Source organism: Dendropsophus ebraccatus, chromosome 5 (genome assembly GCF_027789765.1).
Source record: "Dendropsophus ebraccatus isolate aDenEbr1 chromosome 5, aDenEbr1.pat, whole genome shotgun sequence".
NCBI classification, from domain to species: domain Eukaryota; kingdom Metazoa; phylum Chordata; class Amphibia; order Anura; family Hylidae; genus Dendropsophus; species Dendropsophus ebraccatus.
Window position 1 is genome coordinate 48236941 of NC_091458.1, and position 20257 is coordinate 48257197.

Genomic DNA, 20257 nt, shown 5'->3' on the forward strand with positions numbered 1-20257 from the left:
TGCGGATTCCACTGCTCGCCCCCGCAGAATCTGTGGGATGATCTCCGCGTAGATTCCATAGTCTGATCGCGTCCAAAGAATAGACATATTCATTCTTTGGGCCGACGGCAGAATCCACCTGACCATAGAATGGAGCCTATGGGACAGGCGGAGAGTGAAGCGGGAGCGCATGGGGCGGAATCTGCAGCAAGTTCTCCATGAGAATCCGGTAGTGTGGACATACCCTTACACTCTCCCCAGTTTTCACCTGACAGATGGGCAGGGACAGCTCTGTGTCTACAGTATGTCTGCCCTTGGTGACAACTACAACTCCAGTGACCCAGCTTTTCTAAGGTCCTGAACTGCTCCATGACTGACTACACTGCCTGTATATAGCGGCCATACATGTAGTCACTCAGCTAGTGAATGGAATAGACTACAGATAGAAGTTCCCTGAGAAGGACACTTGAAGGACTTGTCCTGGACAGGCTTCTCTGTGACAATAGCCAGCCCTCACCTGTACACAGGTACACCCCACCCTCAGAGTGCGGGCCTGCATCTCCCTCCATGTTGTTATTATTATTGTTATCCTCCCGCCCACCATTTTTGGAAGAACACCCGGCAACCCCCCTCCCTCCCTTTCTCTTTCCCACGTGCTTTCTCACACTCGAGCCCGGCAGCGAAGCAGTTAACCCCCCGGCGGAAGCATCCTGTGCGGAGCCGCGTCACTGCACAGTCACATCCCGAGCGGTCGCGCGTATCCCTCCTCCTCCTCCGCTGCCGCAGCTCTAATAAAGACCCGGTGCTGGAAAAGAGCAACGAAATCCGGCAACCGGATACACCGACAAAGGCATTGGCTCCGCCCTCGCTGCCGCCTTCCCCCTGCTTCCGGACTGTTTCCCCCCCTGTGTGTGTATGTGTGCCGGGAGGGGGGGGCCTGCTGCGGCCTGAGCGCTACGATCGGGGACATCCCGGCTCTCGACTGGACTATTTTATCTCCGGGAAAGGAAAAATGGCGACTGAATTTTGAGCTCGGCGACTGAGAATTGGGAGGCGGAGAACGACAGGGAAGCCAGCGAAGAGGAAGAGCGTGAGATCGGGACGCAGCGGGCCCGGGGCATGGAGTAAGGAAGGCCGGGGAGGCCGTAGCTGCACCCTGGGGTAACCATTGCTCCCCGCCGCCCCCCAACTCCCGGGCGTAGTATCGGGTGACGGGGTGAGATGCTGCCCCGGCCACTGTAGAGGTGAGGAGATGGGAGTGCTGGGAGGGGACCGGCCGTGTGTGTTGCGCCTCTTTGTGCGCCCCCTCCTCGGCCTGGGTGGAAATGTCGCTGCGGCCCGATCACTTCCCCACGTCAGTACAATGCCAGGAGGGCGCCGGGGCCTGCACGGGCAGCAGCAGGGGGGCACCGGGGCCTGCACGGGCAGCAGCAGGGGGGCACCGGGGCCTGCACGGGCAGCAGCAGGGGGGCACCGGGGCCTGGACGGGCAGCAGCAGGGGGGCACCGGGGCCTGCACGGGCAGCAGCAGGGGGGCACCGGGGTCTGCACGGGCAGCAGCAGGGGGGCACCGGGGCCTGCACGGGCAGCAGCAGGGGGGCACCGGGGCCTGCACGGGCAGCAGCAGGGGGGCACCGGGGCCTGCACGGGCAGCAGCAGGGGGGCACCGGGGCCTGCACGGGCAGCAGCAGGGGGGCACCGGGGGCCTGCACGGGCAGCAGCAGGGGGGCACCGGGGGCACGGGCTGCTCGGTGTGCTGCCACTCCAGACCAGGGCCGACAATGCACAGCTAAACCTACAAGACTATATATATATATATATATATATATATATATATATATATATATATATATATATATATATATACATACACACACTTTTATTTTAATTTAGCTTATTCTGAAAATTGTGAGGGATCAGGTGCAGGGAGAGCTTGTCACCGAGGATGGGTTCCTGTCACCCGCAGTGTATATATGTGTGACAATACCCTATGTGTGTATGGCCATGGCAGGTACACCTGGGCAGTGGGTGAGGGGTGGCAGCAGCCATGTGTGTGCCAGTCACCCGCTCTATTGTTGTGTGGAGGTGCCATGTGCTGAGCAGGTTCCTCTATCCCACTGTGACTCCCAACCTGCACCCTCCCAACTGTTGCAGAACTACTGCCGGACTGTCAGGGCATGATGGGAGTTGTAGTTTTGCGGAGAGGCAGGTTAGGGGTACTCTGCGTGTTGCGTATAAGAGGAAGTGCTACTTGTGATGATTAATAACTCAATAGTCTAAATCTCTGATTTGTTGTTTTCGGTTTACAACATTGTATCACGTTTGTTTACCCTTCCAGTCATCTCTGGTAGATTTAGAGGGAAGGATGAGGACTCATTCACATGTCTGCAAATGCTGTCACCGATCACGGACCCACGATGGTGGACAGCGGAGTAGTGGTCCGCAATTCATGGACCACTATGTTCTAGACAGTGACCCTTTCTGCAGCGGCTGATCCGCACTACAGCATATTCTGTTTTTTTTTTTTTTTTTTGCATAACGGATAAATGCGGATGTGTGAATGAGGCCTGAGGCTGGAGTCACAGCATTTGGGAGGTAGCCATCCGTTTTTGCTCTAAAATCGCACAGAAATGGATAATCCGGCGGGTTCCTAGGCGTCGATGCAGCCAGCTTTTGCAAAATTTGTATACTTTTACTTACTGTTTTGTTCTTATTTGGGGTGGAGGGGGGCACTTTATAAACTACAACGCTTTGTTATCCTGTTAAAACCATTTTTTATTTTCATTCTATGGAAATGTGCGTACCTAGATGTGTGCATTTTTTTTTTTAACGTTCCATTAGTGCAAAACATGGTGTGATCCTAATCGTGGAGGGGATTAGAGGCAGGCGCTATATTTGCAAGGCTTGGGCCACATGTACTAGTCACTGTTTTATTTTGGTCAGTTTTTTTCTCTTTTAGGGTGCGTTCACACGTACAGGATCCGCAGCAGATTTGACTAAATGAATGATTACAGCATTAAATCCGCGCTGTCGAATCTTCTACGGATGTGCAGCAGATTTGATGCGGTGTTCATTCGTTTAGTCAAATCTGCTGCGGTAGCTTCACACACACCGTATCGCAGCAGATTTGATCTAAGTAACTAAACACGCATCAAATCTGCTAAGGGTGCAGTCACACGTACAGGATCCACAGCAGATCTGCAGTAGATTTGATGGTGCAGATTTGTTGCTGTGTTCAGTTATTTAGATTAAATTTGCTGCAGATCCGCAGCAGAAAATCTGCTGCTATACTGTGTGTGAAGCTACCCTTAGCCAGTGCCAGGAGTGGAACGGACATAAAGAACCTAGAATGGAAAGTTTTTCACCCTTTTGTTGTTTAGTGGTAACGTATTGACTTCTAGACGTGAAAGTAGTGTTCTGTATTACAAGCACATGCTTTGTTAGGGTGTGTTCACACAGGTAGCGTATATGTTTTTAGGAAGATTTCTAACGATTTCTAAGTAATCTGTGAATCTGAATATTGCTGTATTATTTAAGGGAATGTTATCATAGGACTCATTGCAGATTTGTTGCAGATTTTTCCAATTAACCTCAAGATAAAAGTAAAAATCTGCCACATTTCAGTCCTTAAGTTGCTGGACATGGCATAAAACCCTCAGCATCATATCCACAGCATTGGGTGCAGAGAAACCAGCTGATGGCAAGCTGCAGCTTTCCTTGCATGAAATACACTGCATGTGAATCATAATACAGGGGTAGGGAACCTTGGCTCTCCAGCTGTTGCAAAACCACAACTACAATCATGCCTGGACAGCCAAAGCTTTGGCATAGCATGATGGGCATTGTAGTTTTGCAACAGCTGCAGAGCCAAGGTTCCCCATCCCTGCCCTAATATATCATTATGCGCCATTGGTGTCCATCTATGTGCCTGGGCATTATTACAGGTACGCTATATGTACACAGTTAGCTCTTACTGGGTGTACCATGTGGACCAAGCGCCACCACTGTGAACACATTTGTGCAAACTACATAGTAGGTGAAAGAAACAACTACACCTCCGGAAATGTGGTGTAGAAATCCTGACAATCTATAATGTCACGGAGAAGTCTGCTTTCGAGGAGAATCTGATTTGTGTAGTTGACATTAGGTAGTCTGGGCCTATAAAGTACTGTGACGTGTTGTTTTTTTTTTTTTTTTTTTTTTTTTAAATCAATGCAATTGTCAGTTTTCAGCCCCCACTTTGTGCTGACATTTGGGATTTGTCATTAAAAGGTGTGTGACTATAGTCTTATGCACAAGTTGTGTCACCTTTCTGCTCAGAGAAGTGACAGTGACAAACAATGTTATTGCATACATACAGCAGGTTGTGCACCTCGCTGTGGCTATAGTACATAGGTACCTAGGCAATGTCTGTGGGTGCACCCCGAACACCTTATCCAATTCTCGGGACAATTCTTGCATGGTAGTGGTGGTACCGATTAAGAAAAAAATACCAGAGCATCTTTGTGGTGTCCATATATTCTAGTGGATCCTATGTGTATTGTCTGTAGCATGGTGCATGCTCAATTGTCCTTTGCCATTGTTGCCAATAAATTTGCATACCCCATGCATGGCAGAGGGGGTGACATGAATAAGCATGCTGCCTATATAAAATCCTGATTAGACTTTTTCTGCAATATGTAGATAGTGGTTTGCATACACTTATTGGCTATGTTCACACAATGTAAACGTAATAACATTGGTAATGACGGACATAAATAATGATCATTATTGATAGATGGACGTAATTTAGCGCTAAAATCCTGTAGTGGTAACATGGCCTTAGTATGTATTGTACAGTCACTTATTGTGGATTGTACAATGTCCTGAAGTGACTCGTGGGATACCTTGCAGTCACTTTCCATTCTCCCTACCGAACATTTGTGCTTAGCTACATGTGTACTAACAGGTCAGTTTTTGATGAGTTTCTAAAGATACTATATATGTCTATTTATATCTATATTACATTTCTTTTTTTAAAGTTTTGTTGTATCAAAGGTTGCTCAAGTGTTTTAATAAGCAAAAACCACAACTAATATCCTAATAATAATAATAATGAGAGACTAAAATAATCCTAGAACCCTTCTCTTTGATTTGCTTTAGTCGCTGACAACTGATCTTAGTTGGCAGATTAGCGGTGATGCCGTACCAGCACTTGACCACTGCAGCGTTAACCATGCTTTAGAGGTCATTCCCAGTACTAAGGGCCCTTTTCCACTGGACGATTATCGTTTAGATTATTGTTAAATCATTCGAATCTAAACGATAATCGTTCGGTTGAAATGCAGTTATCGATTAACGACCGAACGAGAAATCGTTGATCGCTTTATTAGACCTGGACCTATTTTTATCGTTGCTCGTTCGCAAAACGTTCGCAAATCGTTCGCATTGAATAAGACATCGTTCGATTGTTCGCAATAGATACGAACGCAATAGCAAATAAATAGTGAAGAAAAAACGATCGCAATTACGATCATAAGTAACGATTATCGTTCCATGGAAATGAGTGAACGTTTTCAGGTCTTTCGCAATAGCGGTCGTTTGAGATCGTTAATCGTTAACAATTATGCAAACGATAATCGTCCGGTGGAATAGGGCCCTAAGGCTACATTCACGCCATGTTGTAAGCCCTGCATTGGGCTGTACGGCGTCATCCTGTCAAAAAGGGATGCTGGAATGTTGGCGACATGCTCATAGGTTTGTATTGACTAATTGTGACCAGGTTCAATCCATTTTTCTGAAACCTTCTACACTTTGGCCTAGATTTACCGATCTGTCCGAAACAAAAATTAGACATGTTTTTGTATTAGACAGATGGCAACCACTCAGTTTTTGGTTCTGAGAATGAGCTGTGATTGGTTGCTATGGTGAGTCTGATTATTGGGACTTTTCATAAATCTGGTCCTTTGTGTGCAGGACTCTGTAATATGGTTGACCGTGGTCTGGAGTCCTGCTCACAAAGGCCCAGATTTATGAAAAGTCCCAATAATCTGATGTCAGACATGCAGTCCATAAGCTGTTGCAAAACTACAATTCCCATCATGCTTTGATAGCTTTAACATCGTCTGTCCATGTTTGACATTGCACTGAGGGTCCTATTAGACAAGGCGAATTTTCGTTTTCTCCAATAACAATAGCAAACAAGCACTTTTTGCTCATCATAATACACAGAACCATAGCTGTTAGTAATTATGATCGTTCGTACACTCTAGTATACAATCAGATTTCTAAATAAGCGATGTGTACATACACCGAAAGATTTTTGAACGATTAACCCCTTCAAGACAAAGCCCTTTGATGCACAAAAGTCCGGGTCGAATTAATGCAATGTTCCTCCCCGCCTTATTTTTCTACCTACAGGGCTGGCTGGGGTGTTTTTTTTTGTGCCATGATCTCTAGTTTTTATTAATATCATATTGGTGTAAGAGAAAAATTTTGATTGCTTTTTATTTTTTTTCTGATTATATAGACTGGCAATTAGAATAAATCCCTGAATCAGCCTCCAAAAAACCCCCCATAGATATAGATATATACCTATACCTTTGTGATCTTGTCACCATGTCCTGTGTGGATTTCCAGTACCCTGCCAGTGGTGAGATTTCACAAATCTGCAGAAATTTATCAGCGCTAAAGATTTTTAAATCCATAGCATATCAATATCTGTTGATGTTTCCTTTAAAATTTTATGAGAAAGATGGAACATGTAGTTTGATCCTTGTGTTTTAGGGTTTGCTGGAAATTGCCTGTGCATCCCCAGCAATATATGCAGGTCTGTAGCATGACCCTCACTTAGTCATGTCCTTCCTAAGCATTGCTTATCAGTTTTCATGTTCCAGACACTCCTGTAATTGCTGCAGATTTTCTGTGTAGCTGTAGCATTAAGCCTCATTCACACATTTGTAATTGCGGACAGACTACGGACACTTTCAGACGCCATAGGTGTTATGAGGCAGTGATCCTAGTATGGACCATTCACCAAATAGGCATTGCTGACAATAACGGATACACATCTGTAGATCTGTCTGTAGCTGTGAGTCCATGAGATGTGTAAGTGTAGCGTCATGTGAAATGTTACTCTTTTGTGCAGTGAAAAATCAATTACCCCACTTTTGAAAGCCGCATAGACTTTTCATGATGAAGTGATATGAAATTTTCCATGTTAGTCCATCGTTGTGGATTGTTCAGCGCAAACACTACAGATCAGCAGCACAACCCACAGTTAGGGCCCTATTCCACAGTAACGATAATCGGCCGGATCGGGCCCATTTGGCCCGATTCGGACGATTATCGTTCAGTGAAATAGAGAGAACGATCAGCCGATGATCGTGTCATCGGCTGATCGTTCATTTAGGGCCAGACCTAAAATCATCGTTCCCCCACCGCGCATCGCTACGGTTGAATAGCGGTGCGCAGCGGGCGACCGACGATTTGACAAGCAGCAGCATCGTACATTACCTGTCCAGGCTTCTTCTCCGCGCTGTCTTCATCCCCAGGTCCCACGCACTCTATCTTCAGAATGGCCGGTCAGCTGACGGAGCGCTCAGCCAATCACAGGCCGGGAACGCTGCGGCCTGTGATTGGCTGAGTGTGCCCTGTCAGCTGACCGGCCATTCTGAAGATAGAGTGCGTGGGACCTGGGGATGAAGACAGCGCGGAGAAGAAGCCTGGACAGGTAATGTATGATGCTACAAGGGCTGCAAGGACATCGGTACCTCGCTCAACGATCACCGGGCCGTGGAATAGGCCCAGTAAACGAGCGGCGATCTAGCCGCTCATTTACATAGTTGATCGGGCCCTCCTCGGCCCGTGGAATAGGACCCTTAGGGTGGGTTCATACTGATGAATTCTCGCGGATAATATCCCCGGAACTCCGTCGGCTGACATTATCCGCGAGAATTACTCAGTATGAACCCACCCTAATGGAATGTTAGAATTTTTTTTTTTTGTGTGTGTAGTTTCTGTAGTAAAATCACACACTTCTCTTTATTTTTATTTTTTTATTTTTTGTCTGGATTTATTTGCAGAGTATTTTTTATTTAAAGCGTAACTATAAAATATTTTGACCTTTTCAGTTTTAGTTGGCTTAGGGCATGATAACAATTTTTGCAATATACATTAATAACCTAAAATGAACAGTTTTTTAAATACATACGGCTGATTATGCCCTTACAGCTCTGTCTGGCTCTGACTTATTTCTGCATTCCTGCTGGACACGCCCCCTCCCTGCAGATCCGTACATAAGGGCCTATTACACGGGTCGTTTAGAGGAGCAAACGAGCGCTCTCGGCGCTCGTTTGCTCCTCGTTCCCCGCTCGCTGCCGCCGCTATTCAACGCAGCTGCAGCGAGTGGGTGAGTGCGGGTGGGGAGCTGCGGGGGGGCTGCCCGGGTGATCGCTGATCGTTCGGGCAGCCCATAGGATATAACAGCGTCTGCTGCCGACGTTCCTATTCAACGGAGCGACGGCAGCAGATCGCTGCTATCAGTCGCTTGTTTTTCAAAATGTTGAAAAACAAGCGACTGCAACGATCAGCCGACATGAACGATGTCGGCTGATAGTTGCACTCTTTTCCACGGGACGATTATCGTCTGTAGCGGCCGATATCGGCCGAATACGGATGATAATCGTTCCGTGGAATAGGGCCTTTAGAGCACAGACTCTGACAGCAGCATCAGATAACAGCCCTGACACACACACAAACAAACCCCCCCCCCCCCCCCCTCCTAGCAGCACGTTCTCTCCCCTCACAGAGATCACATAGCAGAGCTGAGGGTGTTGTGTGTGAGGAGCAGCGCAGGGGAGGAGATGGATGGAGGGACAAGTACTCAGTGCTTCACCCAGGGAGGACATGCCACCATGACTCCAATGTACTGCATGAGGGTGAGTGACTGAGGGGAGGACTACTAGTCCCAGCACAACACAGCTGTAGTCCTTCCATAGTACATATAGCACTCACTGTCAGATGTCTGCAGCAGGTGCCCCCACCTCCATCGCTGAAATTGTCCTACAGGGTAATGAGAGCAGATGACTGTATTTAATCCCACTGTGTGTGATACCATCGGCTGGTGCTTTGTATCTAATCTTACATTGTGATACTGTATGTTGGGGCTGTATCTGATCCCACTGTGTGTGATACATCTGCTAAGGTGCTGCTCAGTGGATAGAGGGATGCAGCCAGGGAGATGAGGGATAGGCCACACCCACTTTCTCTCAGCCAGGAGAAAAATTCATTTATTCTTCTGAGCCAAACAACTGGTGACATCTCAGCAAACGTACACACTATCAACGCAGTTTAGGGCTCTTTTTAAAGGGTAACACATGGGGGGTTTTATTTGAGAAATTTCATTTTTTGGCTACTGAAATTATAGTTACGCTTTAAGCCAGGGGAAAACCTGCTGAGAGGAGATTGGAATACCTGTTTGGGTCTGTTTTTTTAATTGCAGAAGTAATTTAATTTAGGGACCTTTTGTGGCTGTCTGCACAAGGAAATGAGCGCCGATCAGTGAGATGCCTTTTACAGGGCGCAATTAATTGCATGAACAATCATTGAGGCCATTTAAATATATTGTAATTGGTTGCACAGCTCCATTTTCCACAGGGAGATGTGCGGCCAATAGCGATAAATTTTGATGCCGCACAAAAGATGAGACCAGCCGAGGAGCAAGCATTTTTCCGCTCCTTGGCTGATCGTTGACAATTTTACCCGGGTCTGTTGTCTAAATAGGAGTTTCTAGCATTGCTCATTGCCAGTAATCGGCTTGTGTAAAAACTGCTTTAGTGGCTTATAACCTTAAATGGAAAAATGAGGTTCTTCAGTACTTCAAGGTGTATGCAAAAATTCTCTGCAAGGAAGAAACCTAAAGTTCTATCACCTTTTTTGAGGTAAAGGCGATAAGGGCTTCTTCACATCATGTCTGTGGCATGGATACATTGGCAGAACATGTGTTGCCGACATACATTTGCACTGGTAGACGCACACACTGGTTTGATTTCAGTAGCCCAAATGTAGTCAGCTAGTTACTACATTGGGGTACATTTTTCTAAAAATGTATCAGTTTGGTTTTAGACATAAGGTGTAGTTGCTCATGGATCACTCCTCACATTTCAGGCATGAAAAGAATCCCACCTGCCTCAGTGTCTCAGTGTTATGTATAGGGGGCGCCGCTCAATTCTTTGAACAGAAAGCAGCAGAGAGCAGATGCACCCTATACATAACATTGAGACACTGAGGCAGACTTGGAATTTTCTGTTTTCTGTAGTGTGAACGACCCTTAGTCTGCTAACATGTCACGTGTGAATATAGCCTTATACTTCGCACTTGGTCTCCATTTTGTCATTTTTACACAGCTATGAGCCTGTAATGCTCTTCATACACAGCGCTTACTGGAAGTAGCTATGAGAACTGGACAGATGGGCCTTCTGAGCCATGTTGGTGATTAAAATCCTTCCATTATCGCCTCCCGTTTTATTGAGCAAAGATGACCGGGTTCTTTTTGCCTAATATCGCCATACTGCTGGTTCAGTATAGTTCACCAGCCTTTACATTGCACCAGATTTTAGCTTTAACAAATCTAAGAGGATCACAAGTGAGGAGTTTTCTCTGCTTGTGGTCTGTGAGGCTTTGGGCCAAGCAAAACTAACTATAATAAATATATAGAAGAAAAAAGCAAAGGACAGCATCTCCTCATCAAGGTGCTATTACTTTATTGTTCCATTTTGCATAGAAAAAAGTGCAACGTTTCAGCTCTATTTCATGAGCCTTTGTCATGCTTGATCCCCATAAAGAAATCAATGGGATCCGCAATTTTTTTAACTGATTGAAACCTGTTTGGCATCCATATTACCATAAAAAAAATACAGATGAGTTATAATTGACATGTTGGGGAAACAAAATAATTACAGAAATACGAATGCACTACAAATGCCCAATCGGTAAAAAATACTGAACATGTGGATAAGGCCAAAGTGGAATTGTTACATGTAGCAGCCACTTCACTGGAAAAGTGGTGTTTGGTTATTTTGGTTTGTGTGGTTTTATTTGGTATTAACCGTTGCTGTCGGACGTTGTAGTAATCAACATGATAAAAACCAAAAACAAAGAAAAGCCTTGTTTACACGCTGCATTATTCCATAATGTCTTGTCAATTTTGTGGTGGAGTTACGGCGCCTTCTCTTTTTACACATTATGCGCCCTTTTAAGTGAGCTCTTGATCTGTCTGCTTTTTAGCTTTTACTAGACCAGTTGTAGACATTCTTTAGATTTGCACAGAGGAAATCTGCAGCAGCTTATGGTAGCAGACAAGTAGATAGCATCTCATTTTCATGTTGCAGGCTTAAAGGGGTACTCCGGCCAGGACCCCTTTTTGTTTAGAATGCACAGTGAAGGGGTGTGTGATTAAAAAATCCACTTCCTGGTATTGAGATGTAACATGGCAGAGGCGATCAGGACTGCCACACACAAGTCCCATCTCAATTCCTGAAATTAGTCTGCTGCTGGAGCGGCAGAATGCGGGTGGGAGCCAGGGAGGTAAGTGGATGTTTTGGTGTGGTTTTTTTTTTTTTTTTCCCACCCATCCCCTTACCTGGGCATCCTAGGAAAAAAAAGGGTCCTGCCTCTTTTAAAACAATGCAGTTTATGTGGTTTCAGAAGCAGAAGATCAAGTCCTTCCCTTGTATTTCCTATTCCTGTAGAATCCACTTTTTGCTTGGCTCAAAAAAAAAAAAAAAAAACTGAGTAAAACTGCAGTGTTTTCCCCAAAAATGATGTGTGAAAGTGTCACATTTTCAGCAGTTTTCCATACACTAGGCCTTTGGTGACAGGTGCTTTGTGCACTGCTGTGGTTGGTATTTGTTTTGAATCTTGGGTGTTTTGCCTTTTAGTTTCTTTGTGTTCATATGTGTAGACATTTGTTTATTCACTCCAAATATGTGTTTTCAAGCTAGCTTTTATTTAAATATCATATTAAAAGTCCTATGTTTAATCTTTGGGGAATAATCCTTCATTGTTTTTATAGCTAAAAAAAATATTATTTATTCAAGTTCCATTGAACTCAACAGTAAAGTGGCCATTTGTACATACACATTTATTTTACAATAATATAATTTATGACCAAAAACCACCACAATTTTTAAACCATTTAAGACTGAGAACTGCAAAAAAAGGGTGAACGTGGCCAGACACTATATGACCTCCACCTGCAGTGTTTGTAAGCAAATAAATAATACTGAAGTAAATGACCATTCATCTCTCCACCTATCATGACTTCAGGTACTTCAACATTCATACCGTAATAACACATCTATGTAGCTGGTGTAACACATAGCATTTTCTACAGAACAACACTGTGGCCATATGTTAAAAATCCCTCCATCAGTAATGTGTCCCCCCCCTTTTGTCATGTTCTTGGGGACAGTAGAAACTTTTTTTAAAATACAGCCTGCTCAAAGTGTATTATCTTCTCCGAAAGCTTGCTTTTTCTTCCATGTACCTCATTTGTTTTTGTTTTTTTGTGTTTTTTTTTTCTACTTTAAGTAAGTGCATGTTTAGACGGGTATATAGTTTTTGGTGCAGTCTTAAATTCTTTAAGAGAAATCTTTGTCACATAATTTGTCATAGGAAAAATACCACAAGAAAACAAACGAAAAATTCTGTTGCTAATGTCTAAACTCTGATGCAAATTGTGTCAAATTTTTAGTTTTTTTTTTTGGTCACTTTTTTGCACTCTGACGAAAGGGCCATGGTCTTGGTAAAAGGAGGCATAGTCAAAATGATAAAAAATGTGCAAAAATCTTGGCATATGATTCTGGTTTTAATTAAGCCAACTAATAGCTGATCTAAACTTGTTCTGGACTGCATTCAGATACATCTGATTTATCAGTCAGCCTGAAAACTGAGATATATCTGGCACATTTGAAGACTGTCAAGGGAGAGCGTTGTGGGAACATAATAGCAAAGTGATACTTACCGGTCCCAGTCCACCACAGTGCCCCGATCCTGCAACGTCATTGCACCACTCAGAAATGCCTTTTCAGCCAGTCAGGGATTGAAACAGAACACCTCTGTAGTCCCTGTGGTGTTGTGACACCACAGGAACTCAGGAGATACAGCAGACTAGAGGGTAACAGTGAGCAGGGGTGCTGCTGCAGGGGCACCAGGATATTACTTTATTAGGTGCCCACCGCTCCCCATTTTTATTAACTCTGCTTGAAGTACCCATTTAACGCTTTTATTCGATTTTAAGTGATGATTTCGTGGTGTGAACATGGCGGCGGTCAAAGAATGAACGAGAAGTCGTCTGTTTGCTGTTGATATCATATTTTGTGCTGACATAATTTTTAATTGTTTGCAAATCTTACGTTGTAAACAAGCGTTCAGTCATTTGCAGGGATCAGTGAGAGTACACCACAATAATTCCTAATGAAAAGATAATAAAACTGTATTTACAAAGTTTTGTAGTGTTTTTAAACTTTTTGTATAAATGTTCAAAACTAAATCATGACCCTTTGGTACACTATCAACAACAATCTCTGTATAGTGCAGCCATTTAAGTACACTGGTATTATGGATGGTAGTCAGTATACAACAGCTGAGAACACTGGAAGTTTTGAAGATTAAAGTCCCCATACACTTTATACTAAAATCAGCCAAAGCCACTGCTGGTGGTGGTGGATTTGACTATCGGTATAAAGTGTATAGGGATATCCCGAGTCTCTAGCAGCAGATGTCGGTGGAGATAGAGCTCAGGCCTTTTTTTTTTTTAACTGCCCAAGCGCTTTATTCTTGGAGAAAGGGGCTGCCACCAGAGCAGTCTGGGTGGGAGATTACCTTTACCTGCAGGAAACGCTTGAACGCTTGGCTGTGCTGAACTTTCATGTGTATGGAGAGAATAGGAGAGGTAACTGCTGGCTGACCGGTATTGTCAACTTAAGTTTGCACTTAAAGGGGTAGTGCGGCGGTAAAGAATTATTCCCAGAATAACACACATTACAAAGTTATACAACTTTGTAATGTATGTTATGTCTGTGAATGGCCCCCTTCCCCGTGTCCCACCACCCCCGCACGTGTACCCCGAAGTGTGGTGCGCTATACATACCTGATCCGTGTCGCGCCCGTCCGCCATCTTGTGCCACAACGTCATCTTCGGGCAGCCGGCCGAACATCTCCGACTGTCCCGAGTGCCGGCTGCCCTCTTCAGCGTCATCAGATGCTCAGCCGCGATTGGCTGAGCACAGTTTGGCTCAGCCAATCTCGGCTGAGCAGCCGATGACGCGGCAGAGGGCGGCCGGCACCCAGGGCGGTCGGAGGGATTCGGCCCGGCCGTCCGAAGATGACATCACAGACTGAAGATCGGAGACTAGTCGGCACGTAACAGGTATGTATAGCGCACCACACTTCCGGGTACACGGGTGGGGGTGGTGGGACACGGGGAAGGGGGCCCTTCCCCGACATAACATACATTACCAAGTTGTTGAACTTTGTAATGTGTGTTATTCTGTGACTAATTCTTTACCTCCGCACTACCCCTTTAAGTTGACATGTAAAAATTAGATGTAGGGACAGTTTCACACCTACAGTATTGCAGCAGGTTTCATGCTGCAAGTTCTGCAGTGAGAGCTGCAATTCTGTGCCCTGTCATTTTATTATGGCGTTAAATACTTGTATTTTGTGATAAATACTTGGATTTATCACTCCGCTGCGAGTACATAAAGCCCCCTCCTAGTTAACCCGGCAGCCGCCAGGCTAATGCATTACCTGGCCTGATTCTCAGGCTTCCGGCTCCCTGGCCTCCTGCTCAGACAATCACTGCACTGCCCGGCCACAGCTACTGGTTGGCTGTGCGAGACGCCAGAAAGCTGGGACCCTGAGCAACAAGCAGGAGCACGGCCAGGTAAAGTAGGACGGGTCGGTAAAATATTCGCAGTGGAATAAATGATCCGCTGTAATGGTGCGTTTACACGTAACGATTATCGTGCGAATTTGCGCGATAACTATCAAATTCAAACGATAATCGTACATGTAAACGCAGCGAACAATCATACATGTAAACGCAGCGAACAATCAAACAACGAACGAGAAATCGTTCATTTCGATCTTACATCATGTTCTCGAATTGTTGTTCGCAAAAAATTCGCAAGTCGTTCGCCAATTTAACCAATATGTGAGATAGGCTTAAGCGATCGTAAAACGATTTTCCGTACGATATAATGTACCGTCTAAACGCTGATTGTTATGAAAAAAAAAGTTACTGACATCGTTAATCGTACGATTGTACGTTCCGTGTAAACGCACCATAAGTATGTAAAGTCATAGAAAATGACAGGGCACAGGATTGCAGCGGATTTCGCTGTGGAACTCTCAGCACAAGGTAGGGTTGTCCTATGTCCCCTGTGTTGGTGACAGTGCTTCTTGTTGAACGTTTGTATATGAAGATGGTTACCATGTGCTATGGGTAGGTTTTTACACGTGATTTCTGTGGAACACAAGACTGATAAAGCACCTAGTATTACACATTGAGGGTCTGGGTGTTTTACTTGCTTTTTAGTGATGCTTCTATTCTTTGTACTTGAGATAAGTATTAACACTCATCCATTTTAGAGGTAGTTTGTAGTTTTTAGACGTTAACTTGACGCAACAATGACAATTCCTAGAGCTATACAAGAAACACGGATTGTCTATACATAAAGCCCTCCTGGTCCATCTGCTCCTGTCCTTATATTTCCTGTAATATTATCTTAGGATTTGTGTGTGTGTGTGTGTGTGTGTGTGTATATAATATATGAATATGTGTGTCTATATCTATCTTTAGGTTTCCATTCACTTCCTGTGGATTTACCAATGACATCTGCTGGAAGTCTGTTCCAATCATCTACAACTCTTACAGTAAAATGTTTTCTTGCATTACTAGAATCAGGCAGGTTTTTGCTATAGTGAACAGTGTCTCAGGTTATCAATATTGGCCCAGACGTACTAATGTGCTTGTGCCACCTCACTCTATGACATCTCAAACTCTATTGTCAATGGTTTTGTTTTTATTTATTTTTGGGGGGATGTATAATCTTATGTGTGCCGTGCCATCAAGCTGCAGTAGTTGAGTGTGTGAACTTACTCTAAAGCAGTTTGCTGTCCAGCTGACAGACCTCTCTGACGTTAATGGGGTCTGTCAGGTTTCCATCATGGTTTCCCGGCATTTACCAGCCTAATTGCTTTACTTTAAATCTTTAGCGATCAGTTTCCTAACCTGGAATGTGTATGTGTTGTACTGTTGGTTCCTAACACAGTGGTATCCCTCTCAGTTGCCAGCCTGGAGAAGGAGGGGGCATTACATAGGGCAGTGGCCCCAGTTATGTTACATGCCATGGTATCAGATACTCATGTGGCGTGTTGCTTTATCACTGTGTTGGCTCCGGGTCCAGTGTATCTGGCCCCTAAAGTCTGCCATGTCCTGTACATTGTGACATGCTGTATTAAGGCTGTGGAAAAGTAGCTGTTCAAGCATTGACCTTTCCCTGGATTAATCTCTAAAGCACATGTACAGCTCTGAATGCCATTTTACATTTAACTATTGACTTAGTCAGCCCATTAACCCCTTTGTAACCACCAATAAATCTTTTGTACAGTGTTCTCCAAGGGGCATTAGTTTAGGCCTTAGGGCACTGTGTAAAGGCAGTGGTCTATGGCAGCTGGCATCCTTGGCGTGTAACATGGCCCCAAAGCAGTTGACAGAAGGCCAGAGCTCCCTTGGTAAACATGTTTATGAACCCTCAGTGGGATCTTGGGGGTACAGGTAGGTTACCATGGGGGTTTGGGGAGGAAGAGGAGGGTTAACTAAAGGAGATTTATCAAGTTGTCATATAGTAAGATTCTCCTTGTTGGCCATAGCAACCAATCACAGCTCAGCTTTCATTTTACCAGAGCAATATGAGATGTGAAAGCTGAGCTGTGATTGGTTGCATCTTACTATGACAGGAAGATAAATCTTCTACTATATGAAGTTCTAGAACTATCTGTTCCCTTTTTACCTCATATCCCTTCTACAGGGGCCATTGTCACCAGATAATTACCGTTATACGTTTCGCCTGTTGGTTAAACCTTCTCCATACAAACGCACTAGAAGCCCAAGTATATATTAATGGCGAGGAGAGGACAAGAGAACGGAATAGGTCATGTTCACACATAAAGGGAGCACTGGATCCTGCCTGTCCCTATAGGGTGCACCACACTATCCTTCCTCACTGAGGGAGTAACGAAGGGCGTCCCCTGCCCCATACTACCCCTAATGCCACTCACCCTACACTGTGTCTTCCTATACTCCCAACACTTGCGTTTTGTACAATACTTATCAGGGGAGTCTGCAATAGGTCAGGGTAGGGGAACAGTAGTACACAGTTTTATACAGTGTGGCAATGGTTAGGAATGCTAGACTCATGGGGCCCTGATAGCATCAGAAACACGAGTGTTGGGAGCATAAGAAGAGACCGTGTAGGACAAGCTTAGCTTTGGCTGTCCAGGCATGATGGGAATTGTAGTTTTGCAACAGCTGGAGGGCCAAAGGTTCACCATCCCTGGTGTAGGGTGAGTGACATTAGGGGTAGTAAAGTGCAGGGGACACCCTTCTTAGGGGGATCACTGCTACTTCCTGAGCGAGGAGGGATAGTGTGGTGCACCCTATAGGGACAGGCAGGATCCAGTGCTTCCTTTGTGTGAACATGACCTATTCTGTTCTCTTGTCCTCTCCTCGCTATTAATATATGCTCAGTGGATTATGACAAGTGTTCGGTACCTCATCACCTGTGCATGAGGTTGAGTAATTTGAGTTGAGAGAAAAATATTTGGGCTTGTAGTCCATTTTTATGGTGGAGGTTTAACGCCTAGGTGTATTTTTTAAGTTGGATATGACGATAAAAGTTACATTTTGTTACTTGGGACCCAACTGGGATTATGCGTGTTTTGGGGGTATTGCCGTTGCATGATCTGGCTTGTGTAGTTATTTTCTGTGATAATTTTAATAATCATACATCCAACAGTTATTGAAGGTGTATAGGTTCTCTTAAAAGGTCTGATAACCGGAAATGAGCGTTTTTGTCCGAAAATAAATAAATATATATATTTTCTCTCAAAAACAACCGGGGCTGTTGGAAGTGTCTCCCTTCATGCAATGTAAGACACCTATGTATAAGGAGAAGGGTTAAATTGTGACTTTAATACAAAGCATTTCATGGCCGCAACTGTGTGAACGGAGCCTTAACAGTACACAAATTGCATGAGTCTTTTAGGTGTGCCACACCGCTGTTTTGTTGGGGTATGTGGTTTCTCTGACCTCAATGGCTAGCCACTAGCTGGCATAGAGAGTCTTATAGGGATACAAGGGGATAGAGAGCGTCCCAATAACAAAGAGGCAAAACAAACCTATCCTAGTGAAAGTCATGTGAAAAAGACAGCAAAGTTGAATGATTCTGGAGAAGAATCTACCTGTATTGTGTTCATCCGTTCTAGAATAGCAGGAATTTCTTTAGATTTCTGATTATTGGGACCCTGAAGTCTTTGTACTGCTTCTTCACTAACTTCTGTTTACAGTGTTTTGTATATAAAGTATATTTTCTCCCTTATGGCTATGTTCACACTAGGTAAAACTACGGCCGTAGTTTTGCGGAGTTGAACATAGCCTTGTGTGCAATTGGATCCCGGCCGGAGCGTATACGCTCCGGCCGGGATCTGTGCAGCGCCGGAAAGACCGGCCGCAGAAAGACCTGTCAGTGCACACAGTGAAGCGAGCAGCTCCGGCCGCATGCTTCACTGTGTGCTATGGGAAGCTCTGATGCGGGCGCGCGCTGATACACCCGCATCAGAGCTCCGCTCCGCTCACGGAACGGCCGGTCTCATACATAGTGTGAACTTAGCCTATATCTGTGCGGTGGCAGTGATGCAGCAGGATACGGTGGTGGAGTCTGTAATAAAGCAGGCATGTGTCTGTAATCACTGCCGGGGCCAGGGAGCAGTGTTCAGTTTCACTTCACCTCCCCAGATATGCAGAACAGGAAGTGCTGCTCCGAAGCCTTTGTGTTCTTAGGCCATGTGGCTCCCGGAGCAGCTTAGATTGGGAAGAAACTGTGTCAAGCAAGGAGAACTAAATCTGCATCTTTTGTTACTTATAGTTGTAGCACATGGTAAAACTTAGATACAGTTGCTTCAAGAATTTAGGAAAAGTAAAAATGCAGCTCTGAAGTACGATACATCATCACCGTGTCAGATTACATATGCTGTAAAAATGCACAAACACACACATACTCATTCCTATGAACTCCTAACCTCTTTCCAGTGGGACCCTGGTATATAGACAGTAATCTATAATATATACCTGTACACATCTGCTGTTATGTTTACAGGGTTTGTATATTATTCAGTGACTGACCTCTAAAACAAGGCTGCCTGCATCAGATCTGTTCACACTGTATATCCTATATCTGGAGCTTTTCTGTCAAATGACCCTGTGCATTGAACAGTGTTGTGTGGTTTTCTTTTTTTTATTTTTATCTTTTTTTTTCCGTACTGAATTACCCCACCATAAAAAGGCTGGTTTGTTCTATGGTTTTATAGGCAGCATATGAAGCTGTATAGCGTACAGTTGTGTATATCCAGGCTCTGCATTTTTAGGAAGATTTTTAATCTGAAAAATCTTGATGTGAACATAAAGTAATAGGAAAAAAATAAAGCCTTTTGGTAGGGCTGGGCGATAATGGCCTAAATCAATATCGTGGTTTATCGCACATGTAGCCGCGGTAACGATAATTGAACGATAATTATGACACGCCCCTTTTGCAAACCACACCCACTTGCCATGCAAAACTGGCAATATTTTGATTCAAAAAAGTAAAAGAACTCACTGAGCAGCAACTCGTGGTTAGTTTATAATCATTATTATTTGTCATTATTATGGGCGCTCAGCAGAGACCTGGACATGTGCATACACAGGGGGTCACATAGGGATAGGTGTGTATGACTATAAGGGGGGGGGGGTGTTTGGATCAGGGTGTATTACTATACAGGCGGTACATAGAGATAGAAGTGTATGACTATACGGGAGGTGGATAGGGGTGTATGACTATACAGGGGTGTGTGAGTATACTGAGGGGGGGGGGGAGAGGGGTGTATGACTACAGGGGGGGCTGACAGGGGTGTATGAGTATCCAGGGGGGCGGACAGGGGTGTAGGAGTATATGGGGAGGGGGGGGGGGGGGGCGGAC

General features: G+C 44.7%; 1 protein-coding gene across 5 annotated transcripts in view; it reads left to right on the plus strand.

Annotated features, from left to right (window-relative positions):
- Positions 1–727: 727 nt before the first annotated feature.
- KMT2D (lysine methyltransferase 2D) overlaps positions 728–20257 on the plus strand; it is a 93412-nt gene continuing 73882 nt past the window's right edge. For 4 of the 5 annotated variants that reach the window (XM_069970091.1, XM_069970095.1, XM_069970094.1 and 1 more), the window contains exon 1: positions 728–1223. The gene's annotated coding sequence lies outside the window, so the exon portion shown is untranslated. The remainder of the gene's footprint in view (positions 1224–20257) is intronic. The other variant, XM_069970092.1, reaches the window with a different exon arrangement.